At 41.3% G+C, this 13,827-nt stretch overlaps 1 pseudogene; it reads left to right on the forward strand.

The window, feature by feature from the left end:
* LOC122754907 overlaps positions 1–12,549 on the forward strand; it is a 29,058-nt pseudogene extending 16,509 nt beyond the window's left edge.
* Positions 12,550–13,827: the final 1,278 nt, after the last annotated feature.

Raw genomic sequence — 13,827 nt, forward strand, 5'->3', positions numbered from 1 at the left:
CAGTAATCCTGTTACAATGGTCTCTCAAATTTCACAATATAGGAGAATTTTGTTTTGTTTTGCTTTTTTGTTTTTGGTTAGGCATTTGGGGTTAATTTAAGTGATTTGCCCAGGGTCACACAGCTAGTGTCAAGGGTCTGAGGCTGGATTTGAACTAAGGTCCGCCTAACTCCAGGGCCTGTGATCTATCCACGGAGAATTTAGAAATACAATAATAATACAAACAATATCATGTATTTAAAACATGGACCAAAACTTCAGATGACATCAATTGCATTCTCAAATTATCCCATATGGAAATCAGTGATCTTACTACCTTTGGTATTTTAAAAACACTTTTTAAATTATCAAGCATGGAACAATTACATTCAGTTAAAGAAATAATAATAATATAGTGCTGGTCACTGTGTTAAGTACTTTACAATCATATCATATTGATTTCACAACAAACTTGGGAGGTGGATACCATTATTATTTTCCTCTTTACAGATCAGGAAACTGGGGAAACAGCAATTTTTCTTTCAACACCTTCATTTGGGACACTGATCTGAGATGAGAGGGGTTAACAGAATAAGAGGGAAGGGGGTCTCTGACAGATCTTTGGTTTAAACAATCTTTTCTCTTTTCATGGTCAGAAATGTTAAGGTAGTCAAGTTTCTGTAAAGTGCAAACCTTTCCCTATTTTTTTTTTCTTTCTTCACTCTGGGTTTACTTCCAAACTAGCTGCCTTCCTTCATTGCCCTGGAAGAAGGAAGCTATCAGTCTTCAAGGGAAGTGTCATCTACCTTTAACTTTTATACAATTTAATCCTTATTTTTCCTTAAAACAAATTCTACATAGTGGTACCCTAAAACTTACTAAGATATTAAGAAGGGAGTGAGTTCCTGGAAATACCACGAGTCCCAGGAATTCTCCACTGCAATCTTAAAATCTTCAAACTCCTTAATGATTAATCTCCACACCTCCAGAATCTGCAAGGATATTTTTAGTGGTTCTACAAACTTTAGTTAATTATATGACTTTATTTGTGTAATTCCAACCTGGTCAAGGTTGACATGACAGAAAAAAAGTGTTTTGCAAGTTTTTCCTCTTTTCTTATAACCTAATCTTCCCCAGAAAGCCTAAAGTGGGAGTCAGTGGTGCTTAGTGAGACAATTGCTTCAAGTATGGAAGTTCATTAATTTTCCCAATGCCCTAAACTCTTTAGCTACAGCTCTTAGAAATTTTCTGACTGGCTGTATTTTAAATCTTTCAAGGTAACAGAATCTACAAACAGAACAAATAGGACACAGACATACAGATATAAAGACAATATGACAGCACAGAGACAAACAGACACAAAGGTTACAGTTTCACACAAAAACCACTTAAACAACAAACACAGGCCTCACTTCAGAAAGACAAATTAGTCCACAAATTCACAGAGTGCACAATTACAATCTCAACTTAAATTTAACTTTAATTAGAGAGAAGTTTTATTTTCAAAGTGAGGGAAAAGGCTTGCAAACAAGATGCTATTGACAGATGTGCCAGGACCCCACCCCTAGTGGGGGATAGGGTGTCAAGGCAGTGTGGAGAGATCTCAATATAGATTATCTATTATCTATTATATTAGTGGCTGCTCAGTGAGTTGTAGCCCTCACAATGAGGAAGCAGCAAGCATGTGACAAGTTTGATTCACTGCAGGACCTTCAGACTCTGTCCAGTGTTTGTCTTTGATCAGAAAACACCCAGAGGGTGAGATCATCCAGAGAGTGATCTCAAAGGATTGTCGTCCTGCCAAACTCAGGGCACCACTTGCTTGCTGGGCCTAAGCTCTGGAAAACAGTGGTTCTAAATTTTACTTTGTCATCTTTATCCATCCAGAATGAATACTATCTTACTTTTTATTCTCTTTTAAGATTTTCAGAGCAATTAATATATATTACCATGTGATCCTCACAAACTTCAAAAAAACCCCAAGAATTATAATCCTCATTTTACACATGGATACACAGACTCAGAGACTTAGTGACATATCTTATGACATCCTCCTAGTATCAGAGATCAGACTTGAACCCAGGACCTGGGTTCCAAGTCAATTTTGTTTTTTCCACTGTACCACAATGACTTTCCAGTGACAAACATTAATTTTAAAAAATTTTTTTTTTGGTGAGGCAATTGGGGTTAAGTGACTTGCCCAGGGTCACACAGCTAGTAAGTATTAAGTGTCTGAGGCTGGATTTGAACTCAGGTCCTCCTGAATCCAGGGCCAGTGCTTTATCCACTGTGCCACCTAGCTGCCCCTAGTTTTCATTTTTAAAAGAGTTTGAGTTCCAAATATTTCTCTCTCCTTTACCGCTCCTCTTCCTAAAATGTTTAGCAATTTGATACAGGTTATATATGTGCAATCATGTAAAATATATTCCTATTAGTCACAGTTGTGAAAGAAGAAACAAAGAGGAAATGATCATAAAAAAAATAAAGTGAAAATAGTAAGCTTCAATCTGCATTCAGGGTCCAACAGTTCTTTTACTGGTATAGATAGCTTTTTCTTTCACAAGTCCTTTATAATTGTCTTGTATCATTGTGTTACTGAGAAGAGCTAAGTAATACATAGTTGGTCAGTACACAAGGGTGCTATTTCTGTGTACTATGTTTTCCTGGTTCTCCTCATTTCATTTTGCAACAGTTCGTATAAGTCTTTCCAGATTTTTCTGAAATATGCCTGTTCATCATTTCTCATTTCACAATAGTATTTCATTATATTCATAGAGGACAACATGTTCAGATGTTCCCCAACTGATAAGCATCCCCTCAATATCCAATTTTTTGGCACCACAGAAAGAGCTGATATAAATATTTTTGCAAGTGTAGGTCTTTTTCCCTTTTTCAAAAATTTATTTGGAATACAGACTTAGTAGTGGTATAGCTGGATCAAAGGGTATGCAGTTTTGTAGTCTTTTGGGCATGGTTCTAAATTCTCTCCAGTATGGCTCTATTGGTTTTTATTTTTTTATTTTTATTTTACTTTTAGTGAGGCAATTGGGGTTAAGTGACTTGACCACAGTCACACAGCTAGTAAGTGTCAAGTGTCTGAGGCCGGATTTGAGCTCAGGTCTTCCTGACTCCAGGGTCGGTGTTCTATCCATTGAGCCACCTAGCTGCCCCCATTAAATTTTTTAGTCAGCCTGCACACAAGCTCCTACAACACAATCCTTTAATAACTTATAATGCTTCAAGGCTTATAAGGTGTTTTCTGTATAATGACCCTATTATGGTAGGAAATATAAATAGTATTATCATCATGGACAGATGAAGAAACTGAGACTCATAAAGGGGACTCAAATTACAACAAGTCACAGGGCAAAGGAACAATGTAAGCCAGGTCTACTGGTTCCCTGTCCAGCCCTCTTTCCTCTACAGCTACATTTGGCTCTGTGCCAGCTCTGTTCTACTTTAATAGGTTCATGAGACAGAACTGAATACAGTATTCTAGGTGTGGGCACATGATGGTTTTGTAGGAAGGAAAGTGTAGGGTCGTGAAAACAGCATTTTTTTGTGTGTGTGTGAGGCAGTTGGGGTTAAGTGACTTGCCCAGGGTCACACAGCTAGTGTCAGGTGTCTGAGGCTGGATTTGAACTCAGGTCCTCCTGAATCCAGGGCCAGTGCTTTATCCACTATGCCACCTAGCTGCCCCTAGTTTTCATTTTTAAAAGAGTTTGAGTTCCAAATATTTCTCTCTCCTTTACCGCTCCTCTTCCTAAAATGTTTAGCAATTTGATACAGGTTATATATGTGCAATCATGTAAAATATATTCCTATTAGTCACAGTTGTGAAAGAAGAAACAGACAAAGAGGAAATGATCATAAAAAAATAAAATGAAAATAGTAAGCTTCAATCTGCATTCAGGGTCCAACAGTTCTTTTACTGGTATAGATAGCTTTTTCTTTCACAAGTCCTTTATAATTGTCTTGTATCATTGTGTTACTGAGAAGAGCTAAGTAATACATAGTTGGTCAGTACACAAGGGTGCTATTTCTGTGTACAATGTTTTCCTGGTTCTCCTCATTTCATTTTGCAACAGTTCGTATAAGTCTTTCCAGATTTTTCTGAAATATGCCTGTTCATCATTTCTCATTTCACAATAGTATTCCATTATATTCATAGAGGACAACATGTTCAGATGTTCCCCAACTGATAAGCATCCCCTCAATATCCAATTTTTTGGCACCACAGAAAGAGCTGATATAAATATTTTTGCAAGTGTAGGTCTTTTTCCCTTTTTCAAAAATTTATTTGGAATACAGACTTAGTAGTGGTATAGCTGGATCAAAGGGTATGCAGTTTTGTTTTTTTTTTAGTGAGGCAATTGGGGTTAAGTGACTTGCCCAGGGTCACACAGCTAGTAAGTGTTAAGTGTCTGAGGCCAGATTTGAACTCAGGCACTCCTGACTCCAGGGCCGGTGCTTTATCCACTGAGCCACCTAGCTGCCCCCAGGGTATGCAGTTTTGTAGTCTTTTGGGCATGGTTCCAAATTCCTCTATAGTATGGCTCTATTAGTTTTTATTTTTTTATTTTTTTTTACTTTTAGTGAGGCAATTGGGGTTAAGTGACTTGACCACAGTCACACAGCTAGTAAGTGTCAAGTGTCTGAGGCCGGATTTGAACTCAGGTCCTCCTGACTCCAGGGTCGGTGTTCTATCCACTGAGCCACCTAGCTGCCCCCATTAAATCTTTTAGTCAGCCTGCACACAAGCTCCTACAACACAATCCTTTAATAACTTATAATGCTTCAAGGCTTATAAGGTGTTTTCTGTATAACGACCCTATTATGGTAGGAAATATAAATAGTATTATCATCATGGACAGATGAAGAAACTGAGACTCATAAAGGGGACTCAAATTACAACAAGTCACAGGGCAAAGGAACAATGTAAGCCAGGTCTACTGGTTCCCTGTCCAGCCCTCTTTCCTCTACAGCTACATTTGGCTCTGTGCCAGCTCTGTTCTACTTTAATAGGTTCATGAGACAGAACTGAATACAGTATTCTAGGTGTGGGCACATGATGGTTTTGTAGGAAGGAAAGTGTAGGGTCGTGAAAACAGCATTTTTTGTGTGTGTGTGAGGCAGGTGGGGTTAAGTGACTTGCCCAGGGTCACACAGCTAGTGTCAAGTGTCTGAGGCTGGATTTGAACTCAGGTCCTCCTGAATCCAGGGCCAGTGCTTTATCCACTGTGCCACCTAGCTGCCCCTAGTTTTCATTTTTAAAAGAGTTTGAGTTCCAAATATTTCTCTCTCCTTTACCGCTCCTCTTCCTAAAATGTTTAGCAATTTGATACAGGTTATATATGTGCAATCATGTAAAATATATTTCTATTAGTCACAGTTGTGAAAGAAGAAACAGACAAAGAGGAAATGATCATAAAAAAAAATAAAATGAAAATAGTAAGCTTCAATCTGCATTCAGGGTCCAACAGTTCTTTTACTGGTATAGATAGCTTTTTCTTTCACAAGTCCTTTATAATTGTCTTGTATCATTGTGTTACTGAGAAGAGCTAAGTAATACATAGTTGGTCAGTACACAAGGGTGCTATTTCTGTGTACTATGTTTTCCTGGTTCTCCTCATTTCATTTTGCAACAGTTCGTATAAGTCTTTCCAGATTTTTCTGAAATATGCCTGTTCATCATTTCTCATTTCACAATAGTATTTCATTATATTCATAGAGGACAACATGTTCAGATGTTCCCCAACTGATAAGCATCCCCTCAATATCCAATTTTTTGACACCACAAAAAGAGCTGATATAAATATTTCTGCAAGTGTAGGTCTTTTTCCCTTTTTCAAAAATTTATTTGGAATACAGACTTAGTAGTGGTATAGCTGGATCAAAGGGTATGCAGTTTTGTAGTCTTTTGGGCATGGTTCCAAATTCCTCTCCAGTATGGCTGTATTGGTTTTTATTTTTATTTTTTTACTTTTAGTTAGGCAATTGGGGTTAAGTGACTTGCCCAGGGTCACACAGCTAGTGTCAAGTGTCTGAGGCTGGATTTGAACTCAGGTCCTCCTGACTCCAGGGTCGGTGTTCTATCCACTGAGCCACCTAGCTGCCCCAAATATGGCTGTATTGGTTCAAATTTTCCCATGTCCTCTTCAATATTTATTGTTTTCTTTCTTTTTGTTTTGTCATATTAGCCAATGTAGTAAGTGTGAGGTGGTACCTCAGAGTTGTTTTAATTTGCATTTCTCTAGATTTTGAGCACTATTTCATGTGACTATAGATTGCTTTGATTCTTTTTCTGACAAGTGCCTGATCATATCCTTTGAGTATTTATCAATGGGGGAATGAAAAGAGCATTTAATTTAGAGACTTGGGTTCAGATTCTGACCTGAAATCAACTCTGTTACAATGGATAAATCACAACTTCTCTTGGCCTAAATTTCCTTTCTGGCAAAATAAAGGAGTTGGATGAGATGGCTTTTCCAGCTGGAAAGCATGGAGCATATGGCTTTCTCTCATTGATTTCAAAGGCTTTCCTGATGACTCCTAGCCTCTTGCTTGGGCTAAAGAAACACACTGACTCCTGGGGCTTGGAGCTTTAATTTGATGCTCTAAAGATGCTCTTCCTACTTCCTAAGTGTTAACTGAAAAGGAAGGAACAAAGAACCTTGGGATGTCACAGTTCTGCCTCTTCCTTACACACTCCATTCTGAAATTTCAGAAGTTGCACTTCGCAGACCTGAAAACATGCATGCTGTTGTTCCCCTGGGACAACCAGGCCTTACACCACATCCTACCCAAAGCCAAAGGTGGACATGGGTCTCCTTCCCCTCTCCTCATAAAATGCTCTGCCAGACCATGTCCCCTTCCCCTACAGGGTGGCAGGGCCTTTCTCTCACATCTCCCCAATGAAGGGATGAAGGAAACTAGGCAGACATCCACAAAAAGTGCCTGGAACAGGGAAGCCACAGACCCATTCACTGTTGAGCAGACCCATCAGGCCCGCAGGCTCACCTTTTTGGGGTCACAGAACTCTGAAGACGTTCAGCCACGTGAAGCACCCCCAACCTTCTCAGTTTGTATTTGTGTGGATCATACCATAGTCGTGGGGAGAAGGATTTGTATTTGCCCCCATACCCCGTGAGAACTGGAAGTGCTGCCAGTGTCCCTTCATGGCGACGTTTCTCCCCGCCATTCGTTTGTCTAGGATGGCCGGTCTGCCGCGCCTCCCCCGCCTCGAGCTCCCTCCCCAACCCCTGGACTCTGCTTCTCCCGAGTTTGAAGTCCCCTCTCAGACGTAGCTCTGCACCCCTCTCCCTGACTCTGCTCCACTGGTCCACTTCTCTTCAGCCCCCGCCCCACCCCCGCCCTGCCCTGCAGTGGCCCCTCGGGGCTCCCGCACCTCCCCCACCTCCTTGAGCGCATTCCCTAATAGCCCCTCAACTTCCAGTTCCCTCACCAAACAGCTTGTGTCTGCCCTAAGGAGACTCACTGGACAGCAGTGGGCTTGACTCTTCTCAAAGCAGCCAACTTCTCCAGAAATGATGGGTCACTACCAGGTAGGGGTGGCCACTGGGAGATTTGTCTTCTCAGGCTCCAACAACCAGGTGCAGTTGTGGCTGGTGGGAGGATGTGAAGGGGGAGGTGCAGGATCTGGGTATTCTGGGTGCCATAGACGGGGATAGCTGAGAGAGGATCAGCAAAGGGCTCTGGGCTAAGGATTGTTAGGGCACTGCTATGCTGATCCCAGACTGGAGGGCAGGAGAACAACTTCTGTTGGAGCACAAGGGACAGCTGGAACTCTCCTGTTCCTGGCCAATGGACTTGGGCAGGAAGAAACCTTAAGAGGGCATAGTCATGTACAGTGGCCTTCTGGGATGTCCAGGAGAAGTCATCTACATCAGAGCCAAAAAGGCAGAGAGGTGAGGGAGGAAATGTGTAGAAGGAATGCTGTACTTGGAGCCAGAAGATCTGAGTTCAGATCATCCATCCCACTGAGAAGTTAGTTTGTTCATGGGTAACCAAATCACTAGAACTACCTGGGAATCAGTTCCCCACTGTGTAAAAGGAGGATAATCGGCCTACCTCTCAGACATGATGGCTGTAGAGGAAGTAGACAAAAACATTATGAAAATGTGACATGTTGCCACTGTTAGCCCTGTGGGCACCTAGTCCCTTCCTCTCTTTAATGAAAAAGTGAGGACAAAGTTGTCTAGCCATCTAAATGGAGAGAAAGAGAAATCTAGTTATCTAAATGAAGAGAAAAAGAAAGAGAGGAAGAGAGAGTAAAAAGTACAACACAGGAGGAAGAATAGCAGTAAAAATAACCAATAATTCTGAGGAGACAGAATTGTAGGGGAAAAAATCCATGAATCAAAAATATGGTGAAAATGCATCAAGCATGGGTAATAAGCAAGATGGCAAATTAGGACCAATGGGACCCTGAGAAGAACAGCTCATAACAAGACCATGACTATAAAAATTTTTTATTTGTTTGTTTTTCCGGGGCAATGAGGCAAGTGACTTGCTCAGTGTCACACAGCTAGTAAGTGTCAAGTGTCTGAGGTCAAATTTGAACTCAGGTCCTCCTGAATCCAGGGCTGGTGCTTTATCCACTTCACCACCTAGCTGCCCCTGACTATAGAAATTTTAATAGTTTATAATAAACTATTCTAAATATTTTAAACAAAAGGAAAATGAGAACAGGGAAAAGGTAAGAAGTCTATGTTAAGCTCCAAAACCAAATCAAGAAACTATGGTGCTTCTGTTTTGGGACTGGAATGAAATGAGACACTCATACACCATATACTATTTGACAAAAGTGAGTACACTCAAACATAACACATATAGGATGTATATGATATAAGATAAAACCTAAGCTCAGTAGCTACTCCTACCTTCACATCTGGCATGAGTATTCACAAGGTCAGAAATATGTCTTGAATCCCAGGCCACTGGGAAATTGGTAAAACCTAAAGAGTGCTGAATATTCATGGGATAGGCTTTAATATCTTAAACCATGGATCTCCCAACTTTTATGACAATGCAATGATAATTTTGGAAGATGTACCTCCAAAATATATATATTTATTTAGTATTTAAATACATGAATTCATACTATAATTTATATATGCATGTTATTACAATGTGTTAATATACTAATAATTGTGTATTTTATAAAACACAAAAATAGAAATATGTAAAGGATGAGATAAAGATAATATTTTTTTAAATCAAAAGGGAGTTTACTACAGGAGTTCACTAACTCAAGGAGTTTACTAACTTCACAAAAATCCTTTTGGCCACTATGTGGATGGAATGGAGAAGGGAAGACAGTAGAAGAGCTGTTAGTGGCCACTCCAGTGATAAGACTGACTGACCATGTGAGAAAGGAGATTGAACTGACATGGAGATAGAAATGACAATATCTGACAGCTTCCTGAATATGTGAGGGGAAGGAGAGTAAGATCAGTCAAAGGATAGTTCCAAACCTGGCTGATTGGGAGAGCAAATCCCAAAGCTTCAGAGAAAGGATGGAATAAGATCCCATGACTTAAAAGGCTATAGGTAAAACCAGACCAGGAAAGGTGGGAAGCTCTCAAGAATGAAAGTCTGAGGGGCAGCTAGGTGGCACAGTGGATAGAGGACCAGCCCTGGAGTCAGGAGTACCTGAGTTCAAATCCAGCCTCAGACACTTAACACTTACTAGCTGTGTGACCCTGGGCAAGTCACTTAACCCCAATTGCCTCACTAAAAAAAAAAAAAAAGTCCGAGCAACAAATGCCAATGAGATAGAAAACTAAGCCAACATAGCCCCCCCCCTGCCTCTTTTTTTTTTTTTTTTGGCGGGGCAATGGGGGTTAAGTGACTTGCCCAGGGTCACACAGCTAGTAAGTGTCAAGTGTCTGATGAGGTCAGATCTGAACTCAGGTCCTCCTGAATCCAGGGCTGGTCCTTTATCCACTTCACCACCTAGCTTCCCCCAACATAGCCTTTTAAAAGGCCTTTATTTAATATGGAAAATGGATAAATAACCAGGGATAAACACAAAAGAATAGGACAATCCTATAACAATAGTGCCATGCAGAGAAATACCAGAGTCTGAAAATTAAAAATACCAAAAGACTTTCTAAGCTACATTTGGGCAAAAAAAGGCCCAAAGAAGGGATAGGATTCCTGTTCAGGTGGGTGGGGTGATGCTGTGGAGAAGAAAGATCTTGGATTGAAAAGAAGAAAGAGGGTGAAAAGGACATTGAAACCCAAGACAATTAGGGAGATAGTATGGTTGTTTATGGTTGTTTAGTCGTGTATGACTCTCTGTAACCTTATCTGGGATTTTCTTGGCAGAGTGATGTGACATTTCCTTCTCCAGCTCATTTTGCAGACAAAGAAACTGAGGCAAATGGAGTTAACAGACTTATGACACTTAGTAAATGTCTGAAGTCTAAAATGAACTCAGTTCTTCATGACTCCTGACTCTAGGCTGGTGCTGTACACCGTGCCCTAGTAGGAGAACAACTAAGTCCTTTGGACAAGTTCTACTCACTAGGCCCTAAGGAATGAAATCCCAGGGTCCTAAAGAATTGAAAAACATGCTTGATAAACTAATGTTAGTGATGTATGAAAGGTCAGGAGAATGGGAGAGTTGCTGCAGGCCTGGAGAAGGACAAAGGCCCACTGTCCAAAGAGGGAAGAGAAGATAGAAGACCTGAGAGGAATGGATTAGCTTTCAATCACTCAAAGGGCCAGCATGGGAAGAGGCATTAGATATCTACTGTGTGGGCCTCAGGGGACAGCACTAGGAGCAATGGGGCAAGTGGTATAGAAGGAAGACCTAAATTTTGATGTAAGGAGAAGCTATCTGTCATATAGAGTTACCTAAATGGTAATGAGCTCCCTCAGGTTTGCCCTCAGAAATGATGGTCAAATGAAGGCAGAAACATGACCCGCTGACGATGATGTAGAAAGGACTTTCAGTCAGTTTGGGATAAAACAGATGTTCCTTAAATTTCCTTCTAACTACAATTCTGTGATTCTGGCCTGATCCTCTTCAGCTGCTCTTCCCTGACACTCTTCTCTCTTGGGAAGCAGGTGTGTGCAAGGAATGGTCCAACTCCATTATTCAGGGAACAAGGTTGTGCAGAGTGACCCTGAGCTACAAGTTTGGTGCCGAGAGATCACTGAGATTGGGCTGTGTGGGGCCCAGGACCGAGGTAACACTCCACATCTCCCATACTGAAAAATCATCTCTCTTCTAAACACTTCCTAGAGACCTCTCTAAAAGCCTCCCTGAGCTCCTCTACCTTCATAAAGCACTTTGCAGGCCTGGTGACCACCTAAGATCATCTCAGACCCCAGGCCCCTAACACTTCCCTACATTCCAAGTGTTGACAAACAACACAGAGACAGAAACAACCCCAGCCCACAAACACAAGGCACCAAGAACCACATAAGGCAGCTGGTACCACATGGCAGAAGGATTCTGTTGCCAATAGTTAGATCTTAGCATCTGCATCCTCCGACCTCCATCACCTCTCCTCAAGGATAAAAGTGAGACATTTCTTCCATCAAGAACTAAGTTCCTCCTTCCTCACCTCTAGTCCTCTGGTTGTCCCTGCCCACTGTAGGCCCCCACATATAGTCCTTGTGCAAATCTAAACTTGTATCTAAACTTATAGCGTAAATTTACTTGTCAGAACACAGACACCTGTGAGTGGAGGAAGTGATTTACACTTCTAAAGCACTCTAAACATGAAGGGAAACGTGATTTTGAATCATACAGCTTCTAAGAGCCAACATTTTGCTAAGTCTACACATCCCAGTATTTTGGTCACTTCATGGGGACATCAGCCTTTATTTCTCCCTGAGTCTTCTGTTTCATCTACAAACTCTTCTCTCCTCCAGGGTTTCCTGTCTCTTTCCAGTCCCATGCTGAGCTCTGCCACTTTGTCATCATGTGCATCTTCACATGCTCAGCCCAACACTCAGCCATTAATCAGGGACAGGTAAAGTAATTTAAAGATGTGAATTCCTGAGAATGGAGGTCATCATTCCTTTTGGAAGATTCCTTGGTCTCTGAGTGACTTCACTGTCTTCTCCCACCACAGCTAGACTGGTATGGCTGGGTCCCTAATGCTCCATGCACTATGAGGCAGCCACCACCAACCACAAAGGATGTAACATTAGAGATGGTGATGGCCACACTGCCCAATGTCCCTCAGTCTTGTCGCCAGATGGTTGTTGCATGGCTGCTGAGCCGGACCCAGTCAGACATGGTGAGAGCCAGGGGCAACAGAGGGAACAGGGCCCAGGGGACAAAGGAATAAAAGTGGCAGCTATTGACCTGAAGCTTTTGACTGTGAGTGACCTTATTCTCTGTCTCAGGTACGTCTGAGTCATCAGAAGGAGGAATATTTCTCAGGACCTGGGCCCAAGACTATGCTGAGGAATTTCCAGGAAGATCTAGACACTCTGGAAAGGGAGATTGTGGCCTGAAATGAAGTCCTGGACCTCCCCTATTATTACCTTCAGCCAAGCCAGATAGAGAGCAGTGTTGCCATCTAAGCCCAACACCTGGCTGACCACCACTCTGATGGTGTTGGAAAAGCCCTGTTTCCCTTCCTAACCTTACTCCTTTTACTTTCATAACTACAGGAACAAAAATCACAAACTTGAGGCTCTGTCCCTACATTGGACCTGCCTGCCCTTTCTCACCCCCACACCGAGGAGTGGCCTTTCTCCTTCTGGTATAAAGCATGCTTAATATCACACTCCAGTGTCATGGGTCATTTTTTCACATTCACTGCTTAGCAACACTCCTCTCCCTCTGCCCACACGTGCTTCTCATTTTCTGGAACTTGTCTTCCTGGTAAGACATGACTTTCCCTTTGACTCCTCCTGGGCCAGGTAGTACTCCCATATCATTCTGCCCAAGGATGGGAAAGCTCCCAGCGTAACCAGACATGAAGGTTCCAATCCCTTATTCCCAGCATTTATATACCCCCTCACTGCTTCTGTGTCCTTTCCTATCCCTGTCCCTTTGCCACAATCTTCAGTGAATAAAGAGATAAATCTATATACTATAAGCTATCTCAACCCATATTGCTCAGGGAACAAAATAATTGCAGTGGCCACAGACTAGTATTATTTTTCCTATCATCAATAAAAGTGGTATGAGAAACCATAGTTATCTTCTCTGGCTCAGAAGCTTAGAGTAACTTTCTAAATAGTCATTCAGCTCTGTCATCCATGGATATGCCTAAACTTTTACCTACCATCATTTTGTTTCCATTGTCATTCTGTAAACCCCTTTGAGTAACTGGCTCTACAAAGTCACTGTGTAAATATAGTTTACCCTTCATCTTGTTCTAAATTTGTGTCTCTCAAGCTTCATGGAGGTATCCTGCCATTCTACTACAGCTTAATTAGCACACTTTCTTTGTATCCTGTCTTCATCTTTCCAGAATAAGTAACAATTCACTTTAACATACTACTTTATCAATTAGCAAAGCAATTTATGCACTTTTTAAAGGGGATCCTTCAATTCTGAGATAAATAAGATACTTACTATTATTATTTTGCACATGTGTAAACAGTCTTAGAAGCTAAGTAACTTATTTGAAGTCACCTCAGCAGTAAGAATTAGAGGTAGGTTTGGAATCCAAGTACAGTTTGCTTCTCCCAATAAACCATCCTCATTCTCCACTTTAGCCCAGGCTCCTTTAACCCAACCCAATCATTTCATATTTGCATAAAACTTTAATGCTTATAAAGTGTTTTCTTCAAAGCTACTTTGTGAGATAGTATAAATATTATCACTGATGGGTGAGGAAAGTGAAGTTC

The sequence above is a fragment of the Dromiciops gliroides genome, chromosome 4 (genome assembly GCF_019393635.1).
Source record: "Dromiciops gliroides isolate mDroGli1 chromosome 4, mDroGli1.pri, whole genome shotgun sequence".
Classification (NCBI taxonomy): Eukaryota; Metazoa; Chordata; class Mammalia; order Microbiotheria; family Microbiotheriidae; genus Dromiciops; species Dromiciops gliroides.